The sequence below is a fragment of the Castor canadensis genome, chromosome 4 (assembly GCF_047511655.1).
Source record: "Castor canadensis chromosome 4, mCasCan1.hap1v2, whole genome shotgun sequence".
Lineage (NCBI taxonomy): Eukaryota > Metazoa > Chordata > Mammalia > Rodentia > Castoridae > Castor > Castor canadensis.
The window spans coordinates 168,544,079-168,561,071 of record NC_133389.1 but is presented as its reverse complement, the minus strand read 5'-3'; the positions used below and the strand labels follow the sequence as shown (position 1 = coordinate 168,561,071).

Sequence of the window (16,993 nt, the reverse complement as noted above, 5' to 3'; positions counted from 1 at the left end):
ATTATAGTCAGTTATCCATTACCCACTTAAATGAAGGAGAACCAAAACATGGATACGATAAAAATTCATATGGGTGCATGGTAGGGTAGTTATGGCTATTTTCCCCTCATGGTTTCAGAATTGTATCCTGTAGCATACTTTGTGAAAGGATAGAATTTGTATTAATGTGCATCTGCTAGTAAAATATGGTGGCAAAAGATTTTTTTGACATGGGCAGTGAGTACTTCCAGTTGGAAGGAAAATGAAAATAAAAACACTAGTAAAATTTGACATCAAGTAGCATTTGAAATTCACTTTACCATAGTGAGCAGTTTTCCTGATAAGTGGCATGGAGATGGTATTTTTGGGAAAAAATTGTATTTTGGATCTATCAAGGCCTAGTAAGTACACTGTTTAGTAAAGCCATATTTTATTTGAATTCAAATACATCTTTGCTAATTTTCATTTTTAGAAATCCTAAATGACATGGAGAAATAATTTGTGTAATTTAAAATGTATTCCCTCATATTTGGAAAATCTTTCAGGGCAAAAACAATACAATGGTATTATGGATTGGTATTACAAATCTTTAAAAGCAATTTCTTAAAAATTCTATATCCATTTCTGAAGTAATGATTCCCCTTTTGGAGACTGACTCTACCTTTTTATAGAATAATTAAATAGGGTGTTTGTGATTTCGGTCTTGTTTTATTTTTAGCAATAGTAAAGTTTGAATTCAGGGCTTCACACTTGCTACTCACTCAATAGGCAGGTATTCTACCAGTTGAATAACACTTCCATCTCTAAAAGGGATAGTGAAAAAAGTCTCACTCAATATTTCTTTCGTGCCTTGCCTCTGCACTCCCATAAGTAGCAGTGTCCAAAAAATGTATTTATAAACATTTTCATAAACAAGTGGATTGGACCAGTCAGGTTTTTTAGTTAGATCCAGGGAAGCCACAGTCAGAGAGCTGATGCCTCCTAAGAAGGACACTGCTACAGCTGGTTAAATGATCATTTATAAGCTCTTCTGAGGTTACTATTTTTACATAAGAGACCAGAAAGTAGCAGGCATGTATAATATGATATTATTCTTAGCACATGGAGGTAGCTTTATAGCAGAGCTTTGAAAGAATTATGCTCCCTTCATTTCTTCAGCCTTCTTTTATCTCCTTTTAAGATATTCCCTGCCTGACCTTCCCCACAAAAGACAAGCCAACCAGATGTCACTGGGAAATTAGGGTAAGGTCATACAGGACCATCTAAAGACTTGCTTTAGAAAAAGCTCTTTTTATAGCTGTCTAAAAGCCACAAGCCATTGAAAATGGACCATGAACAAGACCACACAAATCCATACTGCTTAAAGGGAAGTATTTTGGGTGACCTTTTCCCCTTTCCTTATCAATGAGCCCTCTGAAGGTTTGAAGATCATAGTATAGGTATGTCTCCTATGAATACATCTTTCTATATCCCACTTTTGACTCCTCTATTTTCAGAACTTATCTAAATTTTAAAAAACCATGTTAAGTAATTATTGAAAACTCTACTGAGAACCCCAGATTCTGTAGCATTTTGTAATTATCAAGAATTCTTAGTAAGGAAGAGTTAAGCTGCAAAGAAAGGCTTTGATTCTCCTTCTTAAAGATTTTAGAGCCTCAGAGTCTGATAAACTTCTTAGTAGTGAGAGCTATTGTGACCTAGACTATATATTTCCACCATCTGGATATCTCAGTGAAAATAATGCTTCAGACTAGGTTTTCCTTAAAGTCTCACTGGTAAAAGCATGTGTTTAATCATTTCTTTCCTCTAACCATATTCAAGAGCTTGTAGGATTCTAGAAGAATAATTCTGCTAAAGCAATTAATAAGTACAGATAATGCATTCATTCGTCTATTTTTCTGTGTACATTAAGGTGAGTATCAGTATCAGGTATAGAGGGCTGCTTAGTTCTAGAAACTCTGTAACTTTGGGCATATTGTTACCTCTCTGTGCCTTGGTGTTCTCATCTACGCAGTGGGGATAAAAAGAGTATCTTTCTTGTAGAGTTTGATGGAGAACTGAGTCAGCTTCCTTTTATGCCCTCAATGGCTATCAACAATTAATAATTGCTTTCTCCAAGTGTTTCTTATCAGTACACACATGCATCTGGCTTTCTTTCACATTCCTCCTCCTTTGAAGTTCATTTCAAACTAAAAGTACACTTAGCTCTTTCATTTAATTGAGATTTAAATTATTTATAATGTGCATAAATTATTTCTCCTTCAAGAGATATTTACATTTAGAGACACATTTAAACCCTGGGTTTACATATATTAAAAACCTTGGTTATGGAGTTAGATGAACAAATCTTGCTCCTGTGACTCGCAAATTGTGTGGTCTTGAGCAAGTGAGTTAATTAGTTTTCTCCTCTGCACCTTAGATACTTAGATAATCTGGTCAATGCAAATAACACTTGTCTCACAGATTGTGAGAAAAATAGCCAGAGCCTACTAAATAAAGATGTTGCACACACCGAAAGTGTGCAAAAGAGAAAATCTAACAACATATACTGGCTTGGTCAAAGAAAGGGATTTATCAACTCACTTAACTGAAAAGTCCAAGGAAGGACTGATTCTAAGCATGCTTGGATGAGGTGCTTGAAAAATGTCCTAAGGATCAATTTTTCTCCATTGTTTAAGTCTACACCCTCTGACTCGGTGGCATTGTTGAGTGACTGAGTCCCCATCAGCAAGAGGTAATCATGCCAACAACTGCAAGGTTAATGAGGCAGGCATTTTCTTTTCCCAAAGGTTGTAATGAGATTCTGCACTATCTCTCATGGCCTGGTTTGGTGGTTTTGTTTTATTCATCTTGGACAAAGTAACAGCAGATATTGAGGACCAAGTGACCTAGTTATCCAGGCCTGGCTTCTAAGCCCATTCTTGCCTGGCCTTCTAGGTTAGTGATGAGGTTAACTACCTTGATTCACAGGTGACATCCCAAGGAAAATCAATATTCTGCTCTCTGAAGAACAGGTAATGTGCACTGGCTGGGTGAGCAGAACAGAACTTCTCTACAAAATATTAGTTCTATTTCAAGAGCAGTATAGTGCAACAAGACAAGAGAACAAATTTCAAGGACATATGTCTTTTAAAATCTGACAAGAGGTAAATTACATAAGAAAGGGTTTCAGTTTCTTCAATTAACTGAGATTATTATAACTCTCATATATATAAACATATGCACATCATATATGATGCAATATATTGTATATTTTATATTAACATACATGTTAAAGAGTAAATATGTGTATTGTATATGGTATGCATTGCACACTTTTTTTTAAAAACTCATTCTTTAAAGAAAGATGCCACCTTTGTATGTTGGTGTTTGTTAATAGTAATTGTGGATGGTAAAGAGAAGGGAACATTTTACAGGCTAATTTTACATCTGGCACTACTGGTTTATTGGAGCAAATACAAAACTCCTATGAATGTGGTTAATATGGATATTGCATTTGGTAATGCATTTTGTTCATTTTATGCCCCTTTAAAGTGCATATCCGTGCATGTCACTTTCAAACTAGCACCGTGGGCTTTTTAAACATTACAGTACCACTGTACAAAGCTGCCAAATGAGTATTTTGAAATTTAACTACAATACAGCTGGCCATAGATCTACAAATGGTTTTAACGAGAGAGAGAGAGAGAGAAAGAGAGAGAGAGAGAAGGAAAAGGAACAAGAGGTCTGGCATCTTTATTAAGGGAGCTGGTAGGTAGACAGATTTTTCCGGAGGGGAGGGGCTGGTCTCTGTGGACTGGCAGTTGTTCCCTCTTTGCCCTTTTGTCTGCATCATGGTACACATTAAAACCCTCACCCTTTCTCTGGGGCATACTGTAGAAACCCGAGATCACAAAGTTTTTTGTCTAAAGAAGGCCAGAAGGTTCTCATTAGAAAATCATTCCTCAACTACCTAAGAAGAAAACAAAGACCCCTGATCTTCCCACAGAGTGCCCTTCATGTGGCTCAAGCGGTCAGAACCTAGTGAGGCTTGTTATTAATTTAACAGTACTTCTGAGCATGAAACACACTTCTGCTATGAAAACATGATTTAGATATAAACGTTTGCAACAAATAAGTCAGTAAGATGACTCCTCTAAAGCCATTCTTCTTATTTTTACTAATATTTCTGTTTTAAATCTTCTATATGAAAATAGTCTTTATCCCTCTGAAATTTGACCCTAAAAAAGTGGTTCTGTTGTTATTAGATCACAGATGCATTGTTTCAGCATTTTCTCTCTATATAACCATAGTTCTTCGAAAGGGGAAACTTGCTAGCCCGTGGTCCCCTTACGATCCAGACTCAGAGACATTGCCCTTGGCCTCTGTCAGACTACTCTTTGAGCCTGGTAATGAGCAGGCTGGGTGTTATTTGCTTGACTATTCGCCTGGCAGCATTAGGTACTGTGTAGATCCCTGGAGAAATTCTATCACACTCTCACTGATTTCTTTCCATGGTAATTCCTGTACGTGGACCCCTTTGATCCTCTCATGCCCTGATTCAAAGAGAAGGGGAAAGTGAAGGAAGGCATAAGAGCTCACAGCTTGAGCATGAGGCTTTGTGGCAACTGGGGAGAGTGACCGGGCCCAAACTTCAGTGAAAGCAGCCTCCAGGCCTGGCCAGAGATGACCCTGATAGCTGGCAGGAACTTCTCTACAATCTAAATTTTCTCAGGATCGGACTTTGAGGCAAAGTTGAGGCAGTAACTTACTCCCCAAACAGATAAGCCTTTCATTATGGGGCTTCCTTGGAAAGCAAGTTTGACAACTTTGATATTTATACTGGGACTGTGAAGTTTACTGGCAAGTTCAAAGGCATAATCCATTACTTCAAGCAGCTGCAAGTGGAAAGATGTTTAGCTGTATTTCACATGAATGATGGAAACACTTAAGAGGGCAAGATTTGTTCCAAGGGAAGGGCCAAGGTGAGGTGGGTAATGTTTGGGTTATAACAACGACTATTATATTGTGCAAAACTGCAAAGGAGGGAAATAGACATTCAGTGGTTTGAATTTCCCCTGTTTTGTGCTATATTTCTCTTACTCTGATATATTTCTACTGCAAAACTCACAAGCCAAGACATTTATATGCACTACACACACAGAGAGAGTTCAGAAAGCTGTTGTGTTCACTCCTGTAACACTTTCAGATTTTATCTTTCCCCTAGCCTATGGAAAAGATAAGACATATTAATTATCAATATGTTTTTGTCTAACATTGTCATCTATTTATTGGGATTACTGCATCTTAAGCCTTTAATGAATCTCAAGAATTGATTTTCATGGGGTTTGGAATGTAACAAGGGAGACGGAACAAAAAGTGAGGGCTATATAGAAGACTTCTAGCTAGTTCTGACAACAGTTCACCGTTGACCTTGAGCAAATCAGGGTCTCAGTTTCCCTCTTTTGCAAAATGAGGAGATCAGCACAGTGCTTCTCAGGTCCAAACTCATACCCTGAATGACAAAGAGAATGAACATATTCCCTAAAGTATTTGAAAGGCAGAGGCCTGAGACGCCAAGGCAAGCTGGAATTTTCTTTGGAGTCTTATTTATATGTTGCAAAATACAGTCAAATATTGTCCCTGATTCTATAATATTTGGGTGTTAATATAAAAACAAACTCTTCCTTTATAAGTTTTCAAGCCAATTTGCTATTAGGGAATATTCATGCCATACTTAAATTATATGCATGCATATACCTCCCTGGCACATCCATACAATTCTGGAGCTATATATGATCCAGAATGAGAAGCAATGAATTATTCTTGGGTGTAGTATTCTCTAAGGTCTCTAGATCTGCAGTTTTTGTTGATGGGCAGTGAAAATGGCATTAGAACAGTTTAAAGGCATGGAGGGGCTATCATTGCCTGGGGAATATTAGCACAGAGGCAGAGACCTTGGAATCTCTGCCATCCTAAAACTCTACTTTGGTCACAAGAACATTCTGTAGTAATGATTACTTCAAGGGTCCAGGAATTCAGAGTTTTCTGGACAATAAGTGACTCTAAGGAGCTTATTAACTAGTGGCATATTTTGGAGGACCACAGGTATTGTAGCAGAATAATTTCCTTGGAACCATGAGATCCTTCCTTACAAAGTCCTGGCTACCATGGACCATCACTAGGTGCTGAACAACCCAAAACAAATGCTTTTTGGCACTAAAAGCAGAGCTGTCACTGACCCAATTACAGGAGTTATATAGGTAAGAAAGGACCTGAGTTTCTTTCCTTCTTTTTTACTCTGTTTTTATTAGCGCATATTTGTTGTACAAAGGGGTTTCATTGTGGCATTTCCATAAATGCCTGTAATGTACTTTGATCAAACTCACCTTCTAAGAGTTTGAGTTTTAAATGCACTGATCCAGAACTGGCTCTTCTGAAGTGATGGGCCTGAAGTTCACACCGGTTTTTGACAGTTGACCCAGAGCCCTGGTGAGAGGGCAGATATTTTCTCCAGAGAGAACGGTAGGCTAGAAAGTACTCCTTGGGGTATCATTTATTCAATTCTTCATACTGACTATTGTTGGGCTCTGAAAATGAATTGGTTTATTTTTCTTATATCTCTGTTACATGTTCAAGAGGCAAAAATCCTCCATCTAAAACTCTGCTTTTTATCTTTTTTTTTTTGAAATGAGATCTTGCTGAACAATGGAAGCTTTGCTAATGTTCTGTTTACATCGATCTTCTGTTTTTGAAAAATGAAAATCTCTGTTCCCTGTGGGACTTTCTCTCACATCCCCGTTAACTCTAACTGCTACAAAGCCACCTGTATAATATCCCTAGAGCTCCTGACGGGCCTGTCCAACTCTGTACAGCACACAGAAATCAACTTCCAGAGACAGGTAGAAATGGTTCACCCAGTAATCAATTCTGTTGGGACACAGAAAAGCAGTAAATAAAAACCTTATGTCAAGAAAAGCACATGATTAAGGAGATTAGATTTCAAATATGCAGGTTCTGGACTTTTGTCTGAGCAGAGAAGAATAAACTGAAGGTGATGCAGTTTTAGGATGTTGTGGCTTTCATTTAACTTGCCAAGATAACTCACAAAGAAGTGGGTCTTTGGAATCTCCATTAGGTGAGACCGCCCACCCACTTTAGCTTAATATCATAATTGTGCAAGTAGGAGGAATGAAATCTTTCGGTGGGTGTTTAATATGTCACTGGTATCAACAAGGATGAATATTTCCAAATACATTCCATAGACCACATTTTAAAATTCACTAGTGTGTACTTATTAAAATATAGACTCTTGGACCTGACCTTTCATGAAGTAAGTTTCTACAAAGTTTTGGAACTGATATATATGTATATTTTTAAACCACATCTCCAGGTGATTAAGTTTTGACAAGCATTTCACTAGGAAATGCAAGCTTTCTGGATTCATTGAGAGCAATTTTACTTGGCTTCTTTCTTCTGAAGGACATCAGTTAAATGTCTTCCCAGTTGGATGCAAATCGAGAATTAACCAAAAGATGGGTTTAGTAGGATCACACTGGATGGAGTTAGACTATATTAAACTGATCTTTGAATCTTACTCAACTATGTGGTTTCCAAAGCAGGCTATGCAAGAAATTTTAACCTACAAATGAATGCTTGTGAAAACCAATTTAAAGTAACTACTTAAAAGTTTGAAGAAACAGGACTCTGTTTTTATCTGTATCCTGGTTACATGTCAAATGAACCAGGTAATTGCTGTATCCTGAGTTCCTAAATAGAAGATTGCTTTCTGTGCTTCAGATGGTTTGGTGCTATGTTTAATTGACCTTCTTTAATTAGGTTGGTTTGGTGATTCTTTCATTAAAAATCTCAATATTGTGATTATTTCTCTTTATGTTCCCCCCACCCCCCTCCACAGCTAAGGAAAACTTAACCTTAAGATGGCTACAGATAACTTTATTTAGAATCAACAAATAAAGGGCATGAAAGAACCTAGTTTAGAAGGAGAGCTACTTTGTCAAACATAGTAGAGAGAGAGATTATTTCAGGCATGGAAAGGAAAGCAATGTTGCATGATTGAGATTATTAAAGGCTCAGTGTGTTACTAGCTTGGAACTAATTTTTTTGTATGTTATGCAAATGACGTGTGCCTATGACAAGGTTGACCAATGGTATTTGGTACTCAAGGCCTTTCAGAAGACTACAGGAATTAGCAGAAAAGCTAACTGTGGAGAGAACCACTTTATGTGGGTGTTGTTTTAGAAGTAGCTTCCTAGTGACCTAAAAAGATTGGGTTAAGGATGTGAGCAAAATGCCCAGGAAACACTAGGAACTGAGATCAGATCAGGGTAGAGAGACCTAGAGCTGAGGGGCAGGCTTTCCCACCTGTAAGCACTGAGAGTACCCAGATTGCATGACCTTCATTCTCCACTGAGGCCAGTCCTTGAGTCAAACAGTCTGAGGAGTCTGTTCCCCATAAATTGATGTCCATCTGTGGGACTGAGTCTACATGTGCAACTGTGCTTTTGCACTATTGTGAAAGGCAAATAACCATTAGTGAATGCTAGCTGTTGGTATGATCACATGATCCTATAGTCTATGCATGATGTTATGGGACCTAGACCCCAGATTGGGGCCCTAGTTCCAGTTACTTGGGAGTTAGAGATTGGGAGGATAGTAGTTAGAGGACAGGTGGTGGTGGGAAGTTAGTGAGACCCCACCTTAACAAATAAGCTGAATATGGTGGTATGTAACTGTAATCCCAGATATGTAGGAGAATCAGTAGGAAAATCATGATTCAGATTGGCCTTGACCAAAAAATGCAGGACTCTAACAAAAAATAACTAAAAGAATTTATGCTTTTAGTCCTTTCCTGACTAGCAAACATGAAGCCCTAAATTCAAACCCCAGAACAGCTAAAACAAACAAAACAAAACAAAGAAAGAAATTGTCCATAAAAATTAAGGCCAAAATGTGAAAAAGTTCATATAATAAATTCAATATGTGAGTAAATGCCACATGTAGAGCACTGATACACAAACATTCCAGATGCATATAATCTCTGTCTAGACGTGGTATAATACCTGCTCCAAACAGAACACATTCTAGATAAGGCACAGACACTTTTATTTTTACAGTGGATTGTGCTTAGGAATTATTGTGAAAAAAGCTACATGTTTATGAAAATATTTCATATTACATTTCACTTAAAAGCTGACTAACCCTACAAAGTTTTTATTTACCAAAGCAAGTGATGCTACCTGCAAGTCCTCCGCCTTAAATTCTTAGTAAAGGTCATCCCTTCCAAGTCTTGATGTAGTAACAATGATGGGTGGGTCCAGGGCTGGCTTTGAACTCATTTGTTTTTTTTTTTTCCTCAGGAATCTGCAATAGTTTCCTCCTACTACAGATGTCATGGAAACAAACAGAGAAATTGGATTTATAATCCAATTTGGAGAATCAGGCATAGAAATAACTTTAGTATAAGAAGGAATGAGATGAGAACCATAATACGTGTGCGAGTTGATTGCAATGGGACTTCAAAGGGAAAGATAATTATGGGGTGTTCTGACCACAATGAAATAGTTATCTCTGAGTTTAGAGTAATGATGATGTCGGGTCTTAGCAGGCTCCCTGGGAAACACTGAAGATCACCCAGAATCTCTCAATGTGACGAAGGGTGGATGGTGTCCAGCCATCATGGAAAGAGTGTTCATCATTTCTTCATTCCAGGACAAACCACTGAGGATTTCACACCAGAGATGAACAAAAGCCCACAGGTAAAAGTATAGTATTCCTTATCGGTTGAAACATTCATTTCCTTCTTTCCTTCTCTGGGGGAAGTTCGATCTCTTGAAAGAATTTTGCTCATCTGATTATATCCACATGGCTATAATCATTAAAAGAGGAAACATTAGGACATAGTTGAGATTTCTTGCTCAAAGTGCCCCAAGTCATTCAGTGGCACATTTGCAGAGGGCTCTTAGAGTCTGCAAAAAAGTCCTTAGAGCAGTTGGTGCCAATCCTAATGATGAGTGAGTCTTAACTATTTTTTTGAAGGAATTGATCGTAAATTCCTCTCAAGTTAATATGCAAAAAGTCAAGGCAAGTCTTTCCTTCCCCAATGCTGCAGAAGATGTATTGCTATGTCCTTCAGGGTTGAAAGAAAGAAATTAGGTGGAGCACATTTCTGATAAAACAGTTCTGCAGGAGTTATTAGAGTGCTATTTACTAAGGACTTACCATAGGACACTAAATGTCTTTGACTTTGACTGAGGAAATGACCCAAAATAGGCTATCATGGTTTGATTTCAACTCATACCTTCATACTGGCCCTGATTTACAACAGGCATCTAGCCTTGGTTAAGAACCACTGAGCCAGTCAACTAAGTTGACTTTATTTATTGAAATCTCTTTTCATTTATTCATTTTTCTGGGATCTTGCTATGTTACCCAGGCTGACCTCAAACTCATGGTACTCCTGCCCCAAACTCCTGTGTTCTGAGATTACAGGTGATACCACCATGCCCAGCTACTGGAACCTCTTGCTACAATTTGTTTATAGCATGGTTTGCTAACTAGAGGGTCTTGTGAGGCAATGGGCTCCAAACCACAGTTGGAGGCCAAAGTTTTGTTATCTCTCCCAGGATCCTACTCAATAAAATAAATTATAGAATTAAAATAAATTATAGAATAAAAATGTGATGCATCAGGATTCCAAGATGGCGGCTAGAGGAAGGAAGCAGAAAGTGAGCCTCCTACAGTGAAATCTTGGAGAAACACTGGAGACACACCTTGCAGGCAAGGCCATGGAGAAGAGGCAAAACTTTGACCCCTCCACACCCTCCAGCTGGCACAGAGCATCTCCACTTCACGTTAAAGGGAGAAACAAGAAGGGCCCCCAGGTGGCCAGTCACTCATGCCCAGACAGCTTGGGAAGATGTGGACAAGATGAGCTCAGTGGTACGTGGTACTCCCACAGACAATCCTGGGTCAGATCAGCATAGCCCCCAGACAGACTGACCTCCATACCGGGGAATAAAGAGAAACTGAGTAATAAGCAATAAAAACAATAAAGACACATGGCAAAGAGGGTGGGGCGTCGTGAGCTCTGAAGAGTGGGGGAAGGGAATCCTTCCCGGAACTGTAAATAAACAAGCCAGGCCTGGCTGGAGAGGCTCTGGCGGGAGCGGGGGTGTGCCCACCAACCAGGAGTGGGAAAGCTTGTAAAAGTGGTGGTGGGAGGAAAACTCCACAGGAGAGGGGGAAGACCCACTTCCCACATGAACTGTAAATAAACACGCAGGCCAGAGAAAGCGGGTGCAGTGTCACCTCCCCCAGTGTGCTTGGAAAGGGGAAAGCTTGTAGCAGAGGCTCACGCACAGGAGAACTCTGAGTTAACAAAGACAGCAGGGCCAGGTGAGTGCTAAGCTCACCCCAGAGATCTGCATAAATAACGCCTCCAGCAACAGCACTGCTGACAGCAGCAGGGAGGCAAGCCACAGCCGCAGATACCATTCTCAGAACTGTCTCCAGACTCTTTTTTTCTCTCTCCCTACCTTTGAAGAGAAAACAACCGAACTACACCTGCATGCTGAAAAACTTACTGAAACTATTGCATTTGAACTTGGGACACTTGGTGGACTTTTTTGTGTGCGCGTGTGTGCAGTTTTGTTCTACTTTATGTATCCCCTTTGGTGAGACAACTACAGAACAACATCTGAGGCACCATCTCCAGGATTGGAAACTGAGACAGACACCAAAATTATTAAGGACTGAAATTTAATTGCATTTGAACTTGGAGGTTTTCATTTTTTATTTTTTTATTTTATTTTTTTAAATATATATATTTTTTCTTTCATTTTTATTCTTATTCTTTTTTATTTTTATTCTTATCTTTACTCTTTTTTTTTATTTTCAATCATCTCTCTGTCTCTGTAATGCCTTTTCAGCTTATGGTTGATTAGTACACTGTCTCTCCCTGTTTATATCTTTGAAACTTTTTTTGTTTGTTCCTTTGTTGTTTTTTTTTCTACTTGATTACTTGTTTTTCCCTTTTCCTTTAACTTCTTTGCTTTCCATCCCCTCTCACCCTTCCATTCTAAATATCACAAACCAGAAAATACTTAATTACACACAGTACAGGGACAATAACAATATCAAGGGCAATGATGTTAAGACAGAAAAAACAAGGAAACCAGTTTCCCCACAGCAAAAAATTATTACAGGAACCAGAGGGAAATGAAGAAAACAGATACTCAGATCCAGACTCCAACAAAATGAAGATAAACTATGCCAAAGAACACAATGAAGCCTACAAAAATAATCTAAAAGAAGAAATGCTACAGGTACTCAAAGAGAATTTTATAGAGATTATACTGGATATGGTCAACCAAAATGTACAGGAGACACTCAAGAAATTCCAAGACAAGAAAAATAGAGAATTTGAAAAAGCAAAAGAAGAAATAAAGGAAACCATAGAAGCACTGTATAAACACCAAAGTGAAACAGAGAACACGATTAATAAACAGAACAATGAACTCAGGACAAAAATTGACAACATTAAAGAGGAAATGACCCAGGATATGGAAAACCTCAGAAAAAAGAATGAAACAAAATTACAAAACAAAACAGAAGGCCAATCCAGCAGAATAGAACAAACAGAAGACAGAATCTCAGAACTCGAAGATGAAATGATAATTAAAGGAAAAACCGAAGAACTATTAATTAAACAACTCAAGACCTGTGAAAAGAAAATGCAAGAACTCACTGGCTCCATCAAAAGACCAAACCTGAGAATCATGGGCATCGAAGAAGGAGAAGAGGTGCAAGCAAAGGGAATGAGCAGTATAGTCAACAAAATAGTAATGGAAAATTTCCCAAATCTAGAGAAAGATATTCCCATACAGATGCAAGAGGCCTCCAGGACACCAAACAGACCAGATCAAAATAGAACTACCCCACGATATATCATCATTAAAACAACAGGTTCAGAAACTAAGGAAAGAATATTGAAGGCTGTAAGAGAGAAAAAACAAGTAACATACAAAGGTAAACCCACCAAAATCACAGCAGACTTCTCAACAGAAACATTAAAACAAGAAGAGCGTGGGGTGAGATCTTCCGGGCACTGAATGAAAATAACTTCAACCCCAGGATACTCTACCCAGCAAAGCTATCATTCAAAATAGATGGAGCAATAAAAGTCTTCCATGATAAGAAGAAACTAAAACAATATGTGACCACAAAGCCACCACTACAAAAGATTCTGCAAGGGATTCTGCACACAGAAAGTGAAACCCAACTTAACCATGAAAAGACAGGCAGCACCAAACCACAGGAAAAGAAAAAGCAAGAAAGTAGAGAGTAACATCAAGTTAGGTACACACAAAAAACCTTCAAACAACTAAGACAAACTAAATGACAGGAATCACCACATACCTATCAGTACTAATGCTTAATGTTAACAGACTTAATTCACCCATCAAAAGGCACCGCTTGACTAAATGGATTAAAAAGGAAGATCCAACAATTTGTTGCTTACAGGAGACCTATCTCACCAACAGAAATAAGCATAGGCTTAGGATGAAAGGCTGGAAGAAGATATATGAAGCCAATGGCCCCCAAAAACAGGCAGGAGTAGCAACACTTATCTCTGACAAAGTAGACTTCAGACCTACATTGATCAAATGAGGTAAAGAGGACATTCCATATTAATAAAGGTGAAATAGACCAAAAGGAAATAATAATTATCAACCTGTATGCACCCAATGTCAATGCACCCAATTTCATCAAACATACCCTGAAAGACCTAAAAGCATATATTAACTCCAACACAGTGGTTGTGGGAGACTTTAACACCCCATTATCATTAATAGATAGGTCATCCAAACAAAAAATCAATAAAGAAATCCAAGATCTAAAATATACAATAGATCAAATGGGCCTACTTGATGTCTACAGAACATTTCATCCAACTTCTACATAATATACATTCTTCTCAGCAGTCCATGGAACCTTCTCCAAAATAGATCATATCTTAGGGCACAAAGCAAGCCTCAGCAAATATAAGAAAATAGAAATTATACTGTGCATACTATCTGATCACAATACAATAAACTAGAACTCAACAACAAAAGTAAAGACAAAAAACTTGCAAACAGCTGGAAACTAAATAACTCATTACTTAACAAACAATGGGTCATTGATGAAATAAAAGAGGAAATTAAAAAGTTCCTGGAAGTCAATGAAAATGAAAACACAACCTACCGGAACCTATGGGACACAGCAAAGGCAGTCCTGAGAGGAAAGTTTATAGCCATGAGTGCATATATTAAAAAGACCAAAAGATCCCAAATCAATGACCTAATGATACATCTCAAACTCCTAGAAAAACAAGAACAAGCAAATCCCAAAAAAAAAGGAGAGAAATAATAAAAATAAGAGCTGAAATCAATGAAATAGAAACCAAAAAAACCATACAAAGATTTAATGAAACAAAAAGTTGGTTCTTTGAAAAAATAAACAAGATCGATAGACCCCTGGCAAACCTGACTAAAATGAGAAGAGAAAAAACCCAAACTAGTAGAATCAGAAATGCAAAAGGGAAGATAACAACAAACTCCATGGAAGTCCAGGAAATCATCAGAAAATTTAGAGGCTACTTAAAAAGCTAAACATTGATCTACCATTTTATCCAGCAATATCACTCTTGGGGATATACCCAAAAGAGTGTGACACAGGTTACTGCAGAGGCACCTACACACTCATGTTTATTGCGGCACTATTCACAATAGCCAAGTTATGGAAACAGCCAAGATGCCCCACCACTGACGAATGGATTAAGAAAATGTGGTATTTATACACAATGGAATTTTATGCAGCCATGAAGAAGAACGAAATGTTATCATTCTCTGGTAAATGGATGGAATTGGAGAACATCATTCTGAGTGAGGTTAGCCTGGCCCAAAAGACCAAAAATCGTATGTTCTCCCTCATATGCGGACATTAGATCAAGGGCAAACACAACAAGGGGATTGAACTTTGATCACAAGATAAAAGCGAGAGCACACAAGGGAGATATGAGGATAGGTAAGACACCTAAAAAAATTAGCTAGCATTGGTTGCCCTCAATGCAGAGAAACTAAAGCAGATACCTTAAAAGCAACTGAGGCCAATAGGAAAAGGGGACCAGGAACTAGAGAAAAGGTTAGATCAAGAAGAATTAACCAAAAATGTAACACACATGCACAGGAAATCAATGTGAGTCAATGCCCTGTATAGCTATCCTTATCTCAACTAGCAAAAACCCTTGTTCCTTCCTATTATTGCTTATACTCTCTCTTCAACAGGATTAGAGATAAGGGCAAAATAGTTTCTACCGGGTATTGAGGGGCTGGGGGGAAGAGGGAGGGGGCAGAGTGGGTGGTAAGGGAGGGGGTGGGTACAGGAGGGAGAAATGACCCAAGCCTTGTATGCACATATGAATAGTAGAACAATTTTAAAAAAATGTGATGCATCTCTGTTTTTCTCCACAGGTAGTAACACAACAGAATTATTATCAAGGTTGTAAGAATTTAGTAGATGAAGGAAGAATAGCAAAGTAGTTGAAACATACAGGAGGATTATATTAAGTGTATCTTAATGCCACAAAGAAACTTCTTGTTTTTAAAAGTTAAATTTATCAAAGAATATCCCAATATTTTTATCTTACTCTTTTGAAAGCTTTTACTCATATGAGAAAGAACAAATTTATAGAGTGCATGTGAAGTTTGTAACAATGATGCCAGATTAATTCATTTTCAAAGAAATTATGAATATATATAGAGAGAGAAAGGGAAAATATAAAAATGGATCACTTCTCTCCAGAAGAACAGCCCATAAATTGGTCCATTTGAGCAAAGTTACCTATGAAAAGTGTAAGCTAATTTCTCCTAGTGTTCCCAGCAAAGTAAGTGAAATCCTTGGTCTATTTGTGGAGCTTCAATTGTGCTTCTTTAGAGAAATAACTCTAGGCAAAGAGCTCCTTTAGCATGTGTGGAAAGTGGGCAGCACTCTCCTCTTCTGCTGGCCTTTTCCACATCATGAAAATCAGTTTCCACCAGGAAGTTCACCTTCACGTCTAAAGAACAGCCATGTGCGGTCTCGCCATGGTACTCCTGTACTCTGCCCCACTCCAGGTCCTGGGATGGAATGCACACCTCAGGGAGTAGCAGACACACAACCCAGCTACGTGGGAAAGATGTGAAGTTGTGAGATCCACAGCAGCGCTGTTTTAATAAAAAACACACGTGGGGGTGTGTGTTGGTGTGTTCTAGTCCCAATGTTTTTACCCATTGTTCCCCCACAGGGATACCACTGGCATCTGTTGCTGGGCAATTCTTCAGTGCCTGGGGCTGTCCTGAATATGGCAGGACATTGAGACTCCTTGGTTCTATCAACTAATTTCTAGCAGGAGTGCTTTTTCCTTCTTTTATTTTCCCCTACCCAGTCACTTCGACATCCAAACACACATCCGCGGCCTGCAAATCACTCCTGGGAAGAGGAATCCCATCATAGGTTGAGAAGCCTGTGACTTATTGTGACCTTACCCAATCTATTCCTGATTCCTCTTCTTCTTCAGGTCTTTGCTCAGAGGACACACACTCTCTGAGGCTCCCAGGGCTAGTGTCTCTCCAGTGGGGAGCCTGACTGTGTTCAGTGCCCCAGATTTATTTTTCTCTGCAACAGACCATCTAATATCCAACTCTTGCTCATTAATTTTTTGATCCAATATCCTACCCACCATAGTATGTACCTAATAAAAAAGCTGAATGGATGAGGATGAATTAGTCTTCTTTGCCCTTCTTTTGACTTCCAAATTTAGCTATAAATTGCACTAGCATAATACCAGAAGAAGACGGATACTTTTGCAAAATATCTCATGAGCTTACTAACCTGAGTGATGCCAAACATTGATCAATCATGAACAGAACCATGCCCTGAGGCAGCCAACTCTGAAGTCTTCCTTTCTCATCTCCCTGGCTTCATATCAGGG

General features: G+C 38.5%; 1 long non-coding RNA gene across 3 annotated transcripts in view; it reads left to right on the top strand.

Annotated features, from left to right (window-relative positions):
- LOC141422398 (uncharacterized) overlaps positions 1-16,780 on the top strand; it is a 51,294-nt gene extending 34,514 nt beyond the window's left edge. For 2 of the 3 annotated variants that reach the window (XR_012446941.1, XR_012446939.1), the window contains exons 5-6: positions 9,587-9,737; positions 16,307-16,780. This is a non-coding gene — a long non-coding RNA (uncharacterized lncRNA). Of the gene's footprint in view, positions 1-9,586; positions 9,738-16,136 lie in introns of all 3 variants that reach the window. The other variant, XR_012446940.1, reaches the window with a different exon arrangement.
- The last annotated feature ends 213 nt before the right edge of the window (positions 16,781-16,993 follow it).